The sequence below is a fragment of the Anarhichas minor genome, unplaced genomic scaffold, assembly GCF_050575085.1.
Source record: "Anarhichas minor isolate MPS153535 unplaced genomic scaffold, ASM5057508v1 ptg000136l, whole genome shotgun sequence".
NCBI classification, from domain to species: Eukaryota; Metazoa; Chordata; class Actinopteri; order Perciformes; family Anarhichadidae; genus Anarhichas; species Anarhichas minor.
The window spans coordinates 18849243-18866897 of NW_027466582.1; the positions used below are offsets into that span (position 1 = coordinate 18849243).

The following is a 17655-nucleotide window of genomic DNA, read 5'->3' on the forward strand; positions in this document are numbered from 1 at the left end:
CGTGGATATCCATTCTTTCAGACAGTTCATAGATTGGTTCAATCAGAAAGAGTGTGATTTTGCTCTGTAGTCTTGCTTGCATTCAGTATATGATAACACAAGAGACAGAATTTCAGGGTCATAGTGAAATTTGACAACACAAATATGAACTTTTCTCAAATAAAGAGAGAGAAATAATTTTCCTGCTTGTAAAGGAAAGACGGATAAACTAGCTTTCATATCCGCGTCACTCCCAAATCCTAATTCTTAAAAGGGCCGCACACAATGGATGGAGAATGTACCTGACAGTGTCAACTTTACATCGTTAAGTATGATGATAGGCTGTTGGATTGTAATTTGAAGGGGGAGAAAACATACAAACCAGAATGCACGCACAGATGTAGCATGTTAGAGTTATAAATAACTTGTCCATGTGAGAAACAATAGTTTAATTTAATGACATCACCAAAACAATATATATATTTTTATTTTTTATTTTTTTAAAGCCAATAATGCCAAATTATTTGGGGAGACTGAAGAACATTTTAGGGGGGCTTCAGCCCCCCTAAAATAGGCCTAATGAAACCCCTGGGGCAAGCGCATTAGACTACCGTATATGACAGGAGCTGCCATTTTTTCCGGGGGTGTGGCAAGCTTATCCAGCTACCTTCAGTTAGCCTGCGCTGGAGCAGGTTCAAGCTTATGGATGTGTTGCTATGGTGATTTTGCCAAACTTGCTTCGTGGAACTGAAAAGCCTGATCTATGTAATGTTATCCTGAAAATGATCCGGCTAACTCAGTTAGCCACGTACGAGGAACGGGGCCCTGCCCTGCTATCTATATCCTTGTCTCTCCCCCGTGTGTCACGGTGTGTGTACATCTCACTCAAGTCAGGACACTTGTCAGAATACCCATATTTGATTGGCTGAGGTGCATCACATGATGTGATTCACAACGCATTGGGTGTTTTTCCTGCACCACTGAACAAGTAAATGCTGGAATAATTCCAATGCACAAATAATGCCCTTCAAAATAAAATCACAACATTTTTATTTGTATTTATTTTTTGTCAGGCAAAGGCCCGCGACCCACTGAAAACGGGTCTGCGACCCACTTTTGGGTCGCGACCCACCAGTTGAGAATCACCGGTCTAACAATCTGAAGATCGAAAATTTGATCCCGGGCTCCTCCTGTCCACATCATGGTAGCACCTGTCATCAGTGTATGAATGGGTGTGAATGGGTGAATGGTGACACGTATCATATGATGTACAGACTTTAATAAAAAAAATATTATAATCATGCATTCAATAAAACATGATTTGTGATATTTGGCTAAAATTAAATTGATGTGACCTCACTTCCAAATTTAAATGATATTACATTTTTTTACTCAGTTTCAAACGGACATTAAAGTATATACTAGAAATAATCTTAATAATGATAATGATAATAATAAATACTAACAACAACAATCATGATACTAATAATAATAATCAAAAAAGTTTCTGAAGTTATGGTGTTAACCTCAGTTAATGTATAATCAGTACATTGAAGTTTCTTAAAAATTAGGATCAACTTTGAATATTAAGAAATAGGTTTGTGATTTTAAATCATGAGTCTGATAACAGTTGTGAGAGATTTTGACTCAAATCTGTTTACATTTAGCTAAAGTGTAAAGATTTAATCATAAAAGATCCGTGGTCTATTTTAGTGGTATATACAGTACACCAGCGGTTCCCAAACGTTTTAGGCCACGCACCCCCTTCTACATCCCGACCGGGTTCACGCACCCCCAATTACACCTAAAAAAAAAAAAAAAGCAACAGAGCCTATTTATAAAAATCGGACCAATGAGAGAACAGTTTGCTCGCGCGTGGCGTTTGTTTACAAGATAAACACAAAAAAGACAAAAAAATCTTCCTGCACTGTGCCTTCGAAAAGGTAACGGACGTACACCAGAAGATTGGCCAGATTGGCCACATGTGTAGACTCGTCTGCTTGCAGAGAGTAAAACTCACTCTTCTTCACCGGACTGACTAATGTAGCCAGGATGTCTTCGGACAAAGCATCGATGCGGCGCGACAGTGTTGTTGGACACCGGGATCATGTCCAACTTGTTTGCTTCTCTCTCTCCAATCATACATTCCACCATCTCTTTGGCAGCTGGTAAGCACACTGTAACTGACCAGATATGAAGCCCGTAGTGCGTGTTTTGTAGACCCAACACATGAATGAGACTGCAGTTGTTTTGGGCTGTTTTGTAACTCCTCCAATTTCGATATAAACAATGTAAGGAACTTTTGACTTGCACTGGCATGCTTGGTGTTCAGGTGGCGACGTAAATAAGAGGGCTTCAGACAGCTGTTAGCCAGAACCTCACTGCTGCCCTGTCTCCTAAAAATTAAGTTCCCCCAAAACTAAAATGCATTCTCAATTACCTTTGACCAAAAACGTATTTTCTCCCAGATTATGTTTGTGTTTGACTTATTACATTGACTTATTACAAATACGTTTCTAATCAACATTTTAACACTTTAACCTTTTTTTCCCTCTCCACCACCGCCTCTCCTTCTCCCTATTACGCGGTCAGAATACTACCAAAACACCCCGCCTGTCTCCAGCAGAAACGCGCTCATCCAGGCCGAGCAACGATACATTACGCGGCTACAATACCTCCACAAAGGCCCGCGTGTAAAATCCGGGAGTAACCGTGACTCTCTTAAGGGTTAGGTTTGGGTGGGGACGTGGCTTCTTAGTGGAAGTTATGGTTAGGGTTAGATGGATACAAATAAATAAAATATACCTCCATAACACCCCGCCACTCTCGGCTCATACCTCCCCAGCAATGAGGCACATCACCCGGCCACAATACCTCCAGAATGTCCCCCGGGTGAAATCCGGGACTTGGTTTTATGGTTCCGAGTGGCGGGCGCTCACCCTTCGGCGCCGGACGCGAGGTCTCCAGCCGCCCCCGCCCTGAGGCACCCCATCGTCAGTGTCTGTCAGCCCTCGGAACAGGCCACGGGGCAACAACTTGTGGGTGGCGGGGGTAGAGGCGAGGCAGATCACAGAAAAATAATAAAGACTAGAGTATGGCAAAGATATGTTGATGAGAAACGTATTAGTAATAAGTCAAACACAAACGTAATCAGGGAGAAAATACGTTTATGGTCAAACATAATTGAGAATGCATTTTAGTTTTGGGGGAACGTAATTTTTAGGAGACAGGACTGCACCATTAGACCACCATTACATTTTTCCTCTCGCGCACACCCTAGAGGCAGCTCGCGCGAGCGCACCACACTTTGGGAATTCCTGCAGTACACCAAAGCGCGTGCATGTGTGTTTTTTTTTTCTTCAAATTTACATTTGACCTTATTGACCTTATTCACACGTACATGAGAGTGTATCAGTAAGTTAAAAACACTGACAGTTTGCCTTTGTCCTGAATGTTCTTTAGTAGCTGAATTCCCTGTTTCCACCTGGCTCTGTTCAGATTATCTTTAATATTGCTCACTCTGCTGGTTAACAGGGTCCTAATTGGACCCAAGCTTATTCATGAAAGAAAGGACCCAACAGAAACAATCCCGTTATCCATAGTGGATTTCAACTTTCTACGAACTCAAGAAACACAATAAGATAAAATCATGACATCTGAGAAAGACACTGAAATGTTGAAGATGCAGTGTGTGAGCTGTTTGAGAACCCGTTTCAGTGCTCAGTCGTCTACTTGAAATGAAAAGGTGTGTGTGTACGTGTGTGTAGGAGGTATTGTGTGTGGTTCCTGCCAGTAAAGTCCTGAGAAGCTACAGAGCTGCACTTTGATATTTCCCTTTTAAAAACATCCTTCATGAAAATATTATCTCAAAATAGCTATTGTGAAGCTGAGATGAATGAAGCGAGGTTGATTCAAACATAAGTCAAAACGGCACTACTTCACCTACAGGAAGCCATTTTCCAATGTCTCCTGTGTGAAGCCATCCATCTGCATCGATGGCCTCCGCAGTCTTCTCGGGGTCCTTCAGGTAGCCCTGGAACACGTTAAGGCCCTTCACACACACCTAGACACTAACACACACACGTATGAGTGACGTAATATTATGGTAAAAGACAGAGCTTCTGTGAAGATGTCTGCTTGTCTTTGTATTTCACCTCTCCCTCCCCGTTTACAGCCAGGTACTTCATCTCGGGCACATCCACCAGTTTAAGTGAGTTACAGGGCAGAGGAGCTGCAACGTGACCTGCGGGCATGAGGTCAAGTTCAGAGCATTCACTCAACTTTTTCTTTATAACTCAGAGCGTTGAGAGATGTAACACTTGAGTAAGTCGTTCTTATTTATTACCTGCTTTCCAGTCTCCGGGCATGGTCATGGTGCATCCAGCAGTACACTCTGTGTTCCATAACCTTCATAGAACTGAGACAAAGAAAAAACATGATTATTAGTATTATCATGACTACTGCTGCTGCTACAAACAGGATTATGCAACATAGAACCTATTGGGGACAGAGAAGGAGCATTTCTACTTTTTTATTTAAATTACCTGTTGCACTGCAGATTTTCAGGACAGGTGATAGAAAGAGACATAGATATCAAGATAACATTTGAAACAAGGGCCTGTGTGTGTGTGTGTGTGTGTGTGTGTGTGTTACCTGACAGCCTATTGCAGCTCTGAGCAAGGTGAGGACAGTAGGAGGGATGGGAGCAGCTCCTGTCAGCATGAGACGCACGTGACCTCCGAGGCTGGCCTGTAGAGGGCAGCACACTGCGTTAATGCTTGACAGCTCTATCAGTCACATCCACAACACATTCATGTAAATCTTAAAATGCCACATAATGTTTATGCCGTTACAGCTGTCTGAGGCTGATAACAATGCTGTACACATTTGACTGTGTGCTCTTAGGAGATTAATCAATGCCTTATATGATAAGCTAAGATAATACATTTGCAATGTTGCAGCAGAAAAGGAGATTGTGCAATAACAAGAAGCATTAGCAAACTAAAGCAAGATATAATAAATGAGTGAAACTGTAAAAATTAAATGTAATCAGTATACAGATTAAACAGTTGAATTCACATTATTGCACATATGAATTATTATTTAAGATACTAGGTAAATCTTAAAAGTAGGAATGATGAATAGAAAGCTAAAATTCTTCTTTATAGCTTTATATGTAATAAACTATATATAGTACAGTGTATATCTACATACTGTACATATATGTATTCCAATTTTTCCAATTCATTAATTCAAAGTTTTCAATTAAATCATGTAAACATATTGTGTCATGCAGCTGTAGGCTCACAGCATCATATGCGTTATTCAAAGATCACATACAATATAGAGAAAGGCTGTCCCTATAGTGATGAAGAAAGATTATTACCATATATATTTATCTTATAACCTGTTCTTAGCTTTAATCTATGGTTTGTGTCCTTCTCTTCACACATCTACACCAATAGGGCCCCATTGTATGAGTCAGTTTGAAGTGCAGGCTGCACTAGTTCCCTGTTAGGGCTGGTGACATCAGAGGGTGAAGGGAATAGTCAGATAACCTACTTTTATGATAAGAGAACAGTCTTTGGTATATAAATGACTCTTTTGTGATCAGTATCAGTCCCCTTACTATGATAATGACAGACATACGTATATACACATGGATTTTTGATTTTTAGTTTCCTATTCACGTTCTGCTTATAATTCATGTTTGTTTAACTGTGCACATTTCAAAGATGAACAGAGGTATGGATGAAACATTTGCTTTATTGGATGCAATAACTGTCCGTGAACATCCAGTTCACATTTGGTGACATTATGATCATTGTTTCCAGAGATACATGTGATAAGGCAGACGCTGTCCCTTTTGGAGAAGCCTACATTTGCGGTTTTGGGGAGAATCCAAACATCAACCAAAAAAACTCATTTAGCAGTAAAATATTTCATACAACAGTCCATTTCTTTAAAAACTAGACACATTAAAGTTAGAAAAAACCTGGTTGTGCTTTGTTCTACCTCGGGTAGGGGTAACGAAAAAACGAAAGGCTTTTTGGGGGATTTGTTCTTCTAGTTTGTAGTTGAGTGAGTGCATCGTGCCCTAGATATTGGATATGTTAGAATATTAAATAAATGTGGAATAACATAACGTCACCTGTGGAATAAACACATGTACATTGTAAATCTTTAAAAATAATACAACTATAATCATAATAAATAATGTAAATTAAACAATAATTATCTATAATTATGAACAATTTTGAACCTGAGCCCTAAATAAAATGTCTTGTTTTGCCCCGAAACAGCTAACGAGCTTTCTGGATGGACAGTTGGTTATTGAGCGGTGCAGCTCACAGTTGACCCAGTCCAGCAAAGTCACTTTACAATGAGAAAGGGAGATTTTTCTAGTTTATGCTGTAGTCACAGTAGTTCACTGTATTTGAGGACAGGTCACGCGCCCCTCTCAACGTAATACCAGAGCACTGAGACAGCTGATATGCAGCAATAAGCATTTAGAAACAATTACATTCATATATTAAAGATATCTGATATTTTCAGCTTTGCTTTTAATAACCATGAAATAAAGGTGGCTCAATAATGCTTCACAGACTTCCTGTATTGTATATGTGGTGTTGCAGTTAAAGTCTGACATGAACACATAGAGTACCACAAATGAGGTGAGGGCTCTGTGTAGTTATCCACTGTTCATTTACAGAAATATCTCCTCTCCTCTGACAGCTATGCCAGAGCTGAGGACGGACGTTGAAATCATTGTTGCTGATGTGTCTGTCGAGGAATCGCTGGCCATCATGTGCCAACAAGGCGTGGTGATTCTCAACTGTGTGGGCCCTGTAAGTATGTTATCCACACTTTGTCTCAGGGAGGGGGGCGAAGGAGACTTTCAGATGACATTTGACACGTTTGTGAATTGGATTCGAACCGACAACACTGAAATATTGTGGTTTGTGTAGAAACTATTCTCTCTATGCTCTTTGTCCTTTCAGTACAGGTTTGATGGCCAACCAGTGGTCAAAGCCTGCATAGCAAATGGAGCTCACTACATGGACATCTGTGGGGAGCCTCAGGTAGGAAAAGAAATGTCCACTGTGTTTTTTAGGTGTTGATTCACTGTGTTACTTTGTATTATAGCTCGGTTATAACTCATCTTTAAGTAGACGGACTATATCGACTTCTCTGTGCGTGGCGGTTCAGGTGCATTTAGTTTTGGTGTGTACGTGTGTGTATCCATCCTCTATAGTTCCTAGAGCGCATGCAGCTCGAGCACCACACTAAGGCGTTGGACAGGGGAGTGGATGTGATCGGCAGCTGTGGCTTCGACTCCGTACCGGCCGACCTGGGTGTTCTCTACACACAGAAGCAGTTCAAAGGTAAAAACAGAAGGCTCAGTCAGCCATTGAGAACCATAGAGCCTGTAACTGGTTTACTCAATGAAGTCGGTAAAAAGTTAAACATTCTAGTATTCTCAATATATAAAGGTGTACAACACTAGACACTCACTTTTAAAACCTGATGCTTATATATTCATTTTCTTTAGTAGTAACTAGATTAAGTAATTAATCAATTCAGTCTTTTAACTGACTTGGCTGCAGTGCCAGTCCTGTTTTTAAAGGTGAGCAAAGCCATCCCCAGCATGCTCACGTCACATAACTGTCAGTCAGAATAAATGAATCGTGTCTTCACATCAAACCTTTGGTGTGTACGGAGGGGACTCTTGGATAGCACTGGTTTCCTCTGCGCTGTCCGTGACCCAGGTTAAAGCCATCTCAACCCCCTTGCAGGACTTGGATGGCCACGATGCCACTTAGCGGTTCGCCGTGTACGGCTTCGCAGACAGCGGATCCCTCCGCCAGCTGAGGAAGAAGCTCGGCCACAAGCCGCTGCCTGTGGTGGGAGCCAAAGTCAAAAAGAGGTGAGGCTATAACTGAGCCATTACTGTCTGGAGCTTGGCAGCGATTAGTGAAGGAAGGTGTTTCTTTAATGTACAGCAGAGAGGGATTTCCCTCTGACACTGATGCATCTTTTTGACGCCTGACCTTCGTTTCAATAGTTTGATTCCAGAGTGAAATATGGAGTTATTTTTAATCATTTTTAATATAGTTTCATTTCAGCAAATGCAATCCTCACCAAGTATATTTAATTTAATGTAATGAACATGTGGTGCAGGGGGGGGGATAAAATGAGCTGGAATACACTAAATGAGTAAATGGTGAGCGTTGACCACTGTGCTTCCTCCTTTTGTAATTTGGTGTGTGTGTGTTCGTCCAGGGGGTTTGTGTTTTTCAGCAGAGAGATGGAGCAGTAGGCCATCCCATTCATGGGTTCTGACCCCTCAGTAGAGAACCCAGCGTTTCTGTCACGGGGCATGATGGAGGACTCAAACGCAGACCAGACCAGAAGTAGAGGGAAGTGGGAATTTAATGAACACACGACACTTACAAGAACACACAGGGAATTCACGGACGAGAATAGAGACGAAGGGGGGAAATCCAGCAGGACGAGGCAGGGCAGGCAGACGTGGGGAACAGGACAAGCCAAACTGGCGGGTAGACATGGCAATGATCTGGCAGTGAGTGACTGAGAGGCAGGGGTTTAAATAGTGGCTAGAACAGGTGAGGAGAGTTGTGCTGATGAGGGAGTGCTTGATTAGTGATCAGAGGCAGGTGAAGGGAGTTAGACTGGTGCTGAGGGAGTGGCTGACAGGTAGAGTGAGGAGGGTGGAGCTATACAAAGACACACACAGAACACAGAAGGCAAAGTCTGATCGTGACAGTTTCCTCTACGAGGAGGAACACCGGTCGCCAGTAAGATAAAATCAACACAAGGACTCGCGCTGTGTTTTATTATTATTATTATTTAATATTATTTATTTCAGTGGTGGTAGTTAAAGTTAAACATTTCCCAAACTCCAGCTTTAGGATTATTCCAGGCATTTAAACGCTGATGAATGTCACAGTTAGGTGAGGGTATTTAGCTGAAAGGCTTACCCAAAGCTACTCACGTTAAATGCAGCAACTGTAATACAACTGTTGTACTACTGTTGTACTTCTGTTGTACTACTGTTGTACTTCTGTTGTACTTCTGTTGTACTACTGTTGTACTTCTGTTGTACTACTGTTGTACTACTGTTGTACTACTTGATGCTTGTGAGCGTAGAAATGTCTCTAACCAACATGAATTATACAGTTTTAATGCTTCATTTGTCAGCACTGCAAGTCATGGAGAGTCAATGGAGTCAGTAAATGGTCCTTACAGACTTAGCATATCATTCTGCTGTAAGCACCATTTTGTGACATTTAAATATACAGTATATGTATTGATATATTGATATGATTGATATATTTGTTCTTTGTCTTTCCTAAAGTTCCCATCACTCTTCTCCTTTGGCTTGTTCACCAAATCTGGTCCAACCTTGAAGCAGGTGACATAAATACTGTACTAGTGCTCTTTGTATCATTGTGGGACTCTGAGATGAATTGAAAGCCTGTGAAATGGCTGCTAAACATCGGCCGCAGTAACCAAGTGAAAGGAAAGCCAGCAACATTAAGTTTGTGTTGTTAGAGGCCCTGAAAACCTATTTTCTTAACCATGTTCTCATATTGAGTGATGGGGTCCAACAGAATTAGCAACAGTTTTGGTTATTTGTGTTTCTGTCCCTAATTGGTCGGGGTAAATCCGGATTTAGAGCATCAAAGTGGGATGACAGAGAAATGTTTTTGAGAAAATCTAGTTTTTTTTAGGTGCTTTAATGTCGTGTCAAATTACATGTGAGTGGTCAACTATGAGCTACTAGGAGGGATACAAAAACACCCTAATATAAGAAGATATACCAGATGTCTCTTTCCTACACTGTGTTTAGCTGCTCACTTTGTTGTGCAGTAGTTTCATGGATTTGTCCGCCCATTCGGTTCTTTCTCTTCCCTCAGATAGAAGACACGTGTTTCAGCTTGACACTTTTTGGGGAGGGCTGCTCAGAGGGTTCAGATCCCACGCAGGGCCGACCCAACGCAAAGATCTGCACTCAGGTCATAGGAGCAGGTAAAGTACAGTACACATAGGCTTCTAGTTGTGTTTAATGGAAACATATATCATTATACAATTCATGATTATTTCATCAGGGGTTGTGAGTAACACCTGTGCTTCTCCTGCTGTGTAGTAGTACAAGTAGTGCCCATTCAGCTTTAGCAGTTAGCAGTTAAAGGATCAGGCTGGTGTTCTGTATCAAAAGGCTCCGTGTCGTTTTTAGAGTTTCTTACACAAACAGGAGTAAATCGTGCATTTGTTGGGGACTATATCCTGCGGTGGATTCATCCACATTTGGTGCCCGAGGGAGTATTAAGAGCAGCAGGACGGTGTAAGCGGGGTTGATGGTACATCTAGCAATTCCCTTGTTCGATCTGGTAAAAAGAATCAAACACATGTTGTTGTTCCAGAGCTGATGATGGAAGTAGCTAAGGAGAGAGCCGTCACGCTTCCTTCTCGTCTCTGTTGAGAGTTGCTCATGCTCAGTAGCGATCGGGCACTCGCGAGAAAAGACAAAGTTGATGAGCTGAAGCGCAAGCGAGCATTTCAATTATCCTGGACAGCAGTTTAGTGGGCTAAACTCCTGTCAGAGTCATTTACTTAAATCTAGATTAAACACTTCAATTCACTTTGGTCTTTGTTGTCATTTGAAAACCGCTAATAAACAAAATAAATAGTAAAAAAAATAAAAATGAACGTTGACCATTTCAGGAGCTGTTTTTATCTTGTTTGTGTTTTTGTTCTGGTTTACAGAGCCTGGTTATGTCGCTACAGTCTCTGCTCTGGTACAAGCAGCCGTAACCTTGCTGAATGAGCTGCACTCTCTGCCCAGGAGGTCAGTTTAGTCCGTTTTCTCTTCATAAACGGGGAGATTTGGTGAAAACCTTCTGTCTCATCTATATCTACCTTCCTCCTCTCTTCACATCATCCCTCATTCGCTCTCTGTTGTGATTGACAGAGGAGGGGTGTACACTCCAGGAGCTGCATCCCATAAAACCAGTCTCCTTGACCGCCTCCACAGCATTTGTTAAAAAAGGCCAAACGTTCATAAAGAAGGCCCTTACACTTCACCATTCACATGAGGCCATGTCTGTGCGAAAGTATAAAAAAGGTGAGCAGGTTCTGCTTAACCCTATTGGAAAAATGCAAGTTTGTGTACGGCTCAGATTCCTGGTGTCATAATGTGGTTCGTTAAGTTTTCATTAATGCTTTGTCTGTCTTTTGGTGTTTGGATTCCAAAGAAATGTCTAAGCTACATTGACTATAAGATTTCAGGTATACAGTTGCTGCGTATTTATCATTGGACACCGTGAGAGGTGTATGTACTGTCGTGTTGTAGTAAAACATATATATTTTAAATCTTTAAAGCCAAATATTAAGAGCAAGTGTTTGCTTTAAGTTTATGAACAGAGAATTCTCAAAGCACTGTAAAAGTCTAGAGAAGTTGAAAATCACGTCTTAGATTTTAATTTATTAATCGAATGTCTTTATTTCAGTGACAGTGGAAGCCAATGAAGTGGATGTTGAGGCATCAGCTGTCCACCTATACGTTCTTGTTGAAAGCAACCGCTCCCTCCTGGCCGACGGCGGCCTCATGGCCGACAGCCGCAGCTACACAGTAGCGTCTTTCTGCTTGTCTGTACTTTTATATCCGTTTTGAATAAAACTTTTTTTAATGATATTTTGGTTTCCTTATTTCTCTGGGGAGGGGAAGACGAATGGGGTCTGACAAAGTGCATCCTGAGATTTGATTCTGTACTGTAGTCCCGCAGTGGAAAAATGTACATGATTACAGCGGCATAGTAAATGGTGCAAACAAGAGACATAGTAAAAACAAGTATAAATGGTAACGAATATTAAACAAGTAAAAATCCACAATAACTAAAAATATTATATATACAGACATTTTTTATTGCACGGAATATTTATACAGCGCAGATTTTTCTTGTGTGGTCAACTGGGAGCACAGGTGTCACTGTGCTTACTGACCTTAAAGGCCTGCAGCTTCAAATCGTATCTTCAGCACATACAGAAAGAAAGCCCCAAAGCTTGTACATGGAGATTGGTGATCTCACATAAATCCCAGAATAGCTTAGTGCTCCTTCAACATTAGTATCTCTAATCAGACACAATAACTGCAAACACCTCCGTGGGTGTGCAGGGTTATAATATCTATAATAATATATCATATTTTATAAGTTGATAACACATATAGCTTAACGCTAGCGGCATTGTGGCTCTCAACATCTATCGGGTGGATTGCTATGGAATTAGCTACATGTATCCAATGTCCAGAGAGGATACATTTGATTCTAATGACAGTGGCTGATGGCGATAGTCTTTTTTATTGTAACATAAAAGTAACTAGTAACTATAGCAGATGAATACATGTAGAGTAAAAATGCAAAATTTGAAGTACTGTAAATCAGAATAAATTGTTTTGGCCAGACTTTTACTTTTGTAAAAAAATCTTGAGAGTGTGTTGGGTTGGAAGCTGTTCATCTTTTATAGTCATCTCCCAAATACAACCTTCATTGCAACTAGTTGTCTGAAAAGGAGGGGTATCTTTGAAATCTTCCATTTTCCCCATTTATGGAGCATTGTCAGTGTTTGGACCTAAAGCGAGATTGTATTTAAAACTAGAAAATGCATTGGAATGCTGAAAGCTGAAATGAATTGTAAAAAATTGCTGAAAATTAAGAAATGGGAGACTACCCGTCTGAAAATTGTTGAAGCCCGAAAGCATTTAAACTGCACTGCTGACAAAAAAACAGACAATAAATATTGTTATGATATTATTCAATCAAACTTTCTTTCTTTGATTTGACAGTCAGTTGTTGGCTACATACAGATGTTGATAGAACTGTTGTCTACTTCAATATATATGGGACTAAGTCAGCACAAGTTAAACATTATTGTGATGTTCTGGACCTTTGCATGAGGAGATTCTCTCTAAATGTACCTCATTGAATATGAATGAAATACCCCTGGTCTACTATATATTTAAATATTATATGATTTCTCTGATGTAGCTCATCCACCAGCAGCAGAACTTCCTCCCTGCTCCACTATCTTCTATTACGCTTCAGAGAGATCATGGATTGTAAATCACTACAATAAAGGTGCATTTCACCTGAAAGTCATCACACAGAATAAACCTTTCAAACCACATCTCCACATGTAAGGGACTATTTGAGTAATCCTCTGTGTGCACACCAGATGGTGTTGTAATCCACACGATGACTTGAGAGTGATCTGTTCTCTACACGATATGGACCTGGAGGTTGCAGGAAGCGCCAAGGAGAAGCGTATAAGAGGAGACAACAAAGGATGGAGGCTTTTTTGATGACTTCTGGAGGGTTCATGCTCTAGACATTTGACATTTTGTATTAACTTTTAGATCATTTTCTGATATTCACTTTCTGTAATATTTGAACTTGCTTTTTGTGAAAACCAAATGAAAGTGTTTTGTATTTTGTGCATTCCAACTAAAGTCCAGTGCTGCTCATCTCTGGTGGGGTCCTCGTAGTCTCCTAAAGGTAAGAGTGCTCTTCCCCTGCGATAGGCTGACAGTGGTAAATAAATCAGACATGACATTTTGAATAACATTCCTGTTACAAGCTAAGGTTAAGATGGTGTTGTTCAGCATTGTTGTGATTCACTAACTTGGTTGGCTCAGATTGACTTTGAAGCTCTGCAAACGTATTTTATGTGATGTTGCAGTGTGATGATAATAATTAGACATTAGCTGTTGTGTATTAGGAAGCAATAGCGGTCAGATTGGCATCTAAATTGGGGGTGTTAGGGCCAGGGTCCTTAAGCTGCCCTGAAGAACCGAGTGAGTTTCCCAACCACACAGGGTTCCTCCTCCAGTGGCCCTTTAGAGCGGGTCTACCCTGGGGTACTTCCAGTCCTCCCACACCTATTGCACACACACACCTAAATCCGTTGATATCCGGCTGTCGGGGAGGCCGACGTTTTTAGCCTGAAATCAGTGATACGGCGGTGGCTAGTGTTATTAAGTTATCCTGGCTTTCGCCTCACTAAGCAGGCTAAGACGGTCTCGCGTGTAGATCTTGGGGGTGCGTTCGTTACCTAGGTCAGAGGTTACTGAACAAGCCGTCTTCCAGCGCTTCTCTCGCACTAGGAGGGGGTATCGGTTACACAGCTAGGCTGTACACCATTTCAGTTTCATCTCTATTTATTGTAAATAAATTAGATTGTTGACGTGGGGTGAATCCAGCATTCTCATGTTCAGGATAAATATTTAACTCTCATGTTTCTGGTGTGTCTTTGGTAGTTTATCTTTGTACCCTGGCAGCTTCTCATTTCTCATCTAGTTTGGTTTTGAGTGAGTTCAAACAGAACACAGCTAGTTACAGATGTTATGATAACTGCAAACCAAATGTTAAAATGTGTCTGCAGAGTCACAATAAGAGCGCATGTCACCCAAAATAATGTGTGTGTGTGTGTGTGTGTGTGTGTGTGATGTGTGTGTGTGTGTGATGTGTGTGTGTGTGTGTGTGTGTGTGATGTGTGTGTGTGTGTGTTCATGTTCTGCTTCTTTTCATGATAGACGCGTCTTCCTCAAACTCCTGCCAAACACAAGGCTTGAAGATAGCCCAGCACCATTAAGCCTGAGTGAAGAGAGAGGACGAGGAGGACAAACTGGGAGACCAGAGACATGTGCTTGTAGGACATCATTTAATAAACTGATAAAGGGACATTTTAGACTTATGTGAAGAATTAAAGAAAAAAAGCTTTACTTTTATTACTTGTAAAAACAACATTAACTTGAGAATTCCTTATGGGAGAAGAGAGAGAGAGAGAGCGGCACACAGCTTAGTTAAAGGTAACCAAGGTGTCTTTTATCTGTTGTGGCACAGTATTTAGAAAAATAACAATTCTTTGGAATATGACTCCTACAGGTAACGATTGCACAATGACTGAGCTGCTGAAAGGTTAATGGCAACAGATACAATGAAAGATTCTTTGGAATCCTCAGACAGGCAATAGTTGCGTTACTGGCAACAGATAAGAGGCCTGAAGTAATCAAAGAAAAAGCTAATAACTGAAGGTTAGGACCAAAAGATGAGTTTCAAATTAGGATTTAAAGGCCTCAACTGCTGATGTGAGCAGAAAGGTCATTCCAGAGGAAGGGGATGTGATAGGAAAATGTTTATGAATGATTGAATGTTACGTCTCTGTATCACTTTATTCTGCACATTTCAATAAAGACAACTTTGTAAAAAGTGTAATAAATACAAGTGATACTCCTTTACCCAGTCTTTTAACTTAAGAAGTTCCTCATGATGTACAAATGCTTTTTAAGAGAGCTCAGACTTCTTTCAAGCTGCATGTTTGAACAAACTATCATTAGTCATGATGATTAACACGTTAGCTGAATGCAAACAACAAGAATAAAGCTGATTCTGGCCCAACAAGAAAACAGTTGTTAACTTTCTCAAAGCAGGTGTGACTTACACAGAACTGGACCAAACACTTGATAAGAACACAAAGCGTTCTGATTTTGTAATGTACATTACACTACATTACATTACAGTCATTTAGCAGACGCTTTTATCCAAAGCGACTTACAATAAGTGTATTCAACATCGGTTTTCAAGAGAACTACTAGTCACCAGAAGTCACAAGTGCATCTCCTTTTTCAAACACGCATCTAAGAGCATAAACCAGAGCAAACGTACAGTTCAGAAACAAACAAATACAATAAGTGCCACAAACTAGTACGAATACAATAAGTGCTAAGTGGAAGGCTCAGGGTAGGCCTGACATCAGTGGGGAGTTCATTCCACCACTGTGGGGCCAGGACAGAAAACAGCCGTGACCGGGTCGATCGGCCGCAGGGACCTCTAAGCGACGGGGCAACCAATCGCCCCGAGGCAGCAGAGCGAAGTGGTCGGGTGGGGGTGTAGGGCTTGACCATGGCCTGGAGATAGGAAGGAGCTGTTCCTTTCACTTTCCTGTAGGCTAGCACCAGGGTCTTAAACTAGATGCAAGCTTTTACAGGGAGCCAGTGTAGAGAACGGAGAAGGGAAGTTGTGTGGGAGAACGGTCCGTGTACGTTTTAGTCATCTGTTTTACCGTTAAGACGAAAATACGGAAACACCATGGTATTCTTGTTTTTCGTTTCAAACCAAAAACGGAAAAACCAAAGTCAAATAACGAGCCGTATTTCGTTTTTGCAAATCCCTTTTTTGTTTTTTCCTTTAAAACGAGACGCAGAGCACAACAGGTAACCCGGAAAGAAGAATATTTCAAAATAAAAGTGAAGACGATATAATGACCGTATGCAAGAAATTAATACATTAATTAATTAATTAATCTGGGCCGATGGGAGTGCGTTAGCATCAGTAGTTGACTACATGCTGTTTAATATTCATTTATCTATGTACACAGCAATAATTAAGTTTTCGATTAATCGGTGCATTGTTTGATGCAATACAGTTCGTGATATAGTTTAATCAAAGTCATTTTCGTGTTCACAGAGCACTGATATTTATTTTTCCACCGTATTGTGCTGTTGATTTAGTGAACGTGAAGTAGATGCAAAGTCAAAGTGTTTGCCATTTTTACCAGTAGATGACAGTATAAGTGTATTTAAACCATAGATTTAGTCATATTTACCTGTGCCTTTAGGTTATTATACAGATGTATTTAATGCTGATTATTTCATCTGATAGTTGATGTTTATGGTTAATTTGCATTAGTTGTATACATCATGTATTTACATGTTATATTTGTGTCATTTAAGAACTCAACATAGCAGCAAGACACACCAAGAAGCAAAGTAACAGAGTAACCAAAAATATTAAGTATTAAAAAATGCACAATATATACAATGAAATAGAATAGTGTTAAATGAACTAACTAGGTGAATAACAGTAGTGCAAAAATCAACCCCAGCAAACAACAGTGAAGCAGTGTGTAGTTATGTGGAGGATGATCTGGCCAGAGGTGATTTATTGTAAAGTGTTATTGCAGAGGGCAGGAATGTTCTCCTGTATCTGTCCTTTTGACAGCGGAGCTGGATCAGTCTGTTGGAGAAAGTGCTCCGCTGTCCCTGCAGTAGGTGGTGGAGAGGGTGGTCCGCGTTATCCAATATGGATAATAGTTTCTTCAGTGTCCTCCTCTCCACCACCTCTTCCAGAGTGTCCAGTTTGCAGCCAATGATGGAGCCGGCCTTCTTAACAAGTTTGTTAAGTCTGTTGGTGTCTCCGGCTCCAATGCTGCTCCCCCAGCAGACTACAGAAGTACAGTGCACTGGCCACAACAGACCGGTAGAACATCTCCAACATCTTGCTGCACACGTTGAAGGATCGAAGTTTCCTCAAGAAGAAGAGTCGACTCATCCCCTTCTTGTACACAGCGTTGATGTTGGTCTGCCAGTTCAGTCTACTGTCGATGGAGACACCCAGGTACTTGTACTCCTCCACCATGTCCACGTCCTCTCCCAGAACTCTCAGCGGTTGTGGAGCCGTCGTCTTCCTCCTGCAGTCGACCACCATCTCTCTGGTCTTGGCCACGTTCAGATGCAGGTGATTTCTACCGGCCCACTCCACAAAGTCATCCACAACTGCCCTGTACTCCTCCTCCCGTCCGTCCCCTATACACCCG

At 41.1% G+C, this 17655-nt stretch overlaps 3 pseudogenes; 1 reads left to right on the forward strand and 2 right to left on the reverse strand.

The window, feature by feature from the left end:
• Positions 1-17655, reverse strand: part of LOC142942002 (saccharopine dehydrogenase-like oxidoreductase) — a 59356-nt pseudogene that overhangs the window by 19619 nt on the left and 22082 nt on the right.
• On the reverse strand, positions 3801-6070 carry LOC142941844 (long-chain-fatty-acid--CoA ligase 1-like; annotated as a pseudogene).
• LOC142941845 (saccharopine dehydrogenase-like oxidoreductase) lies at positions 6717-11048 on the forward strand (annotated as a pseudogene).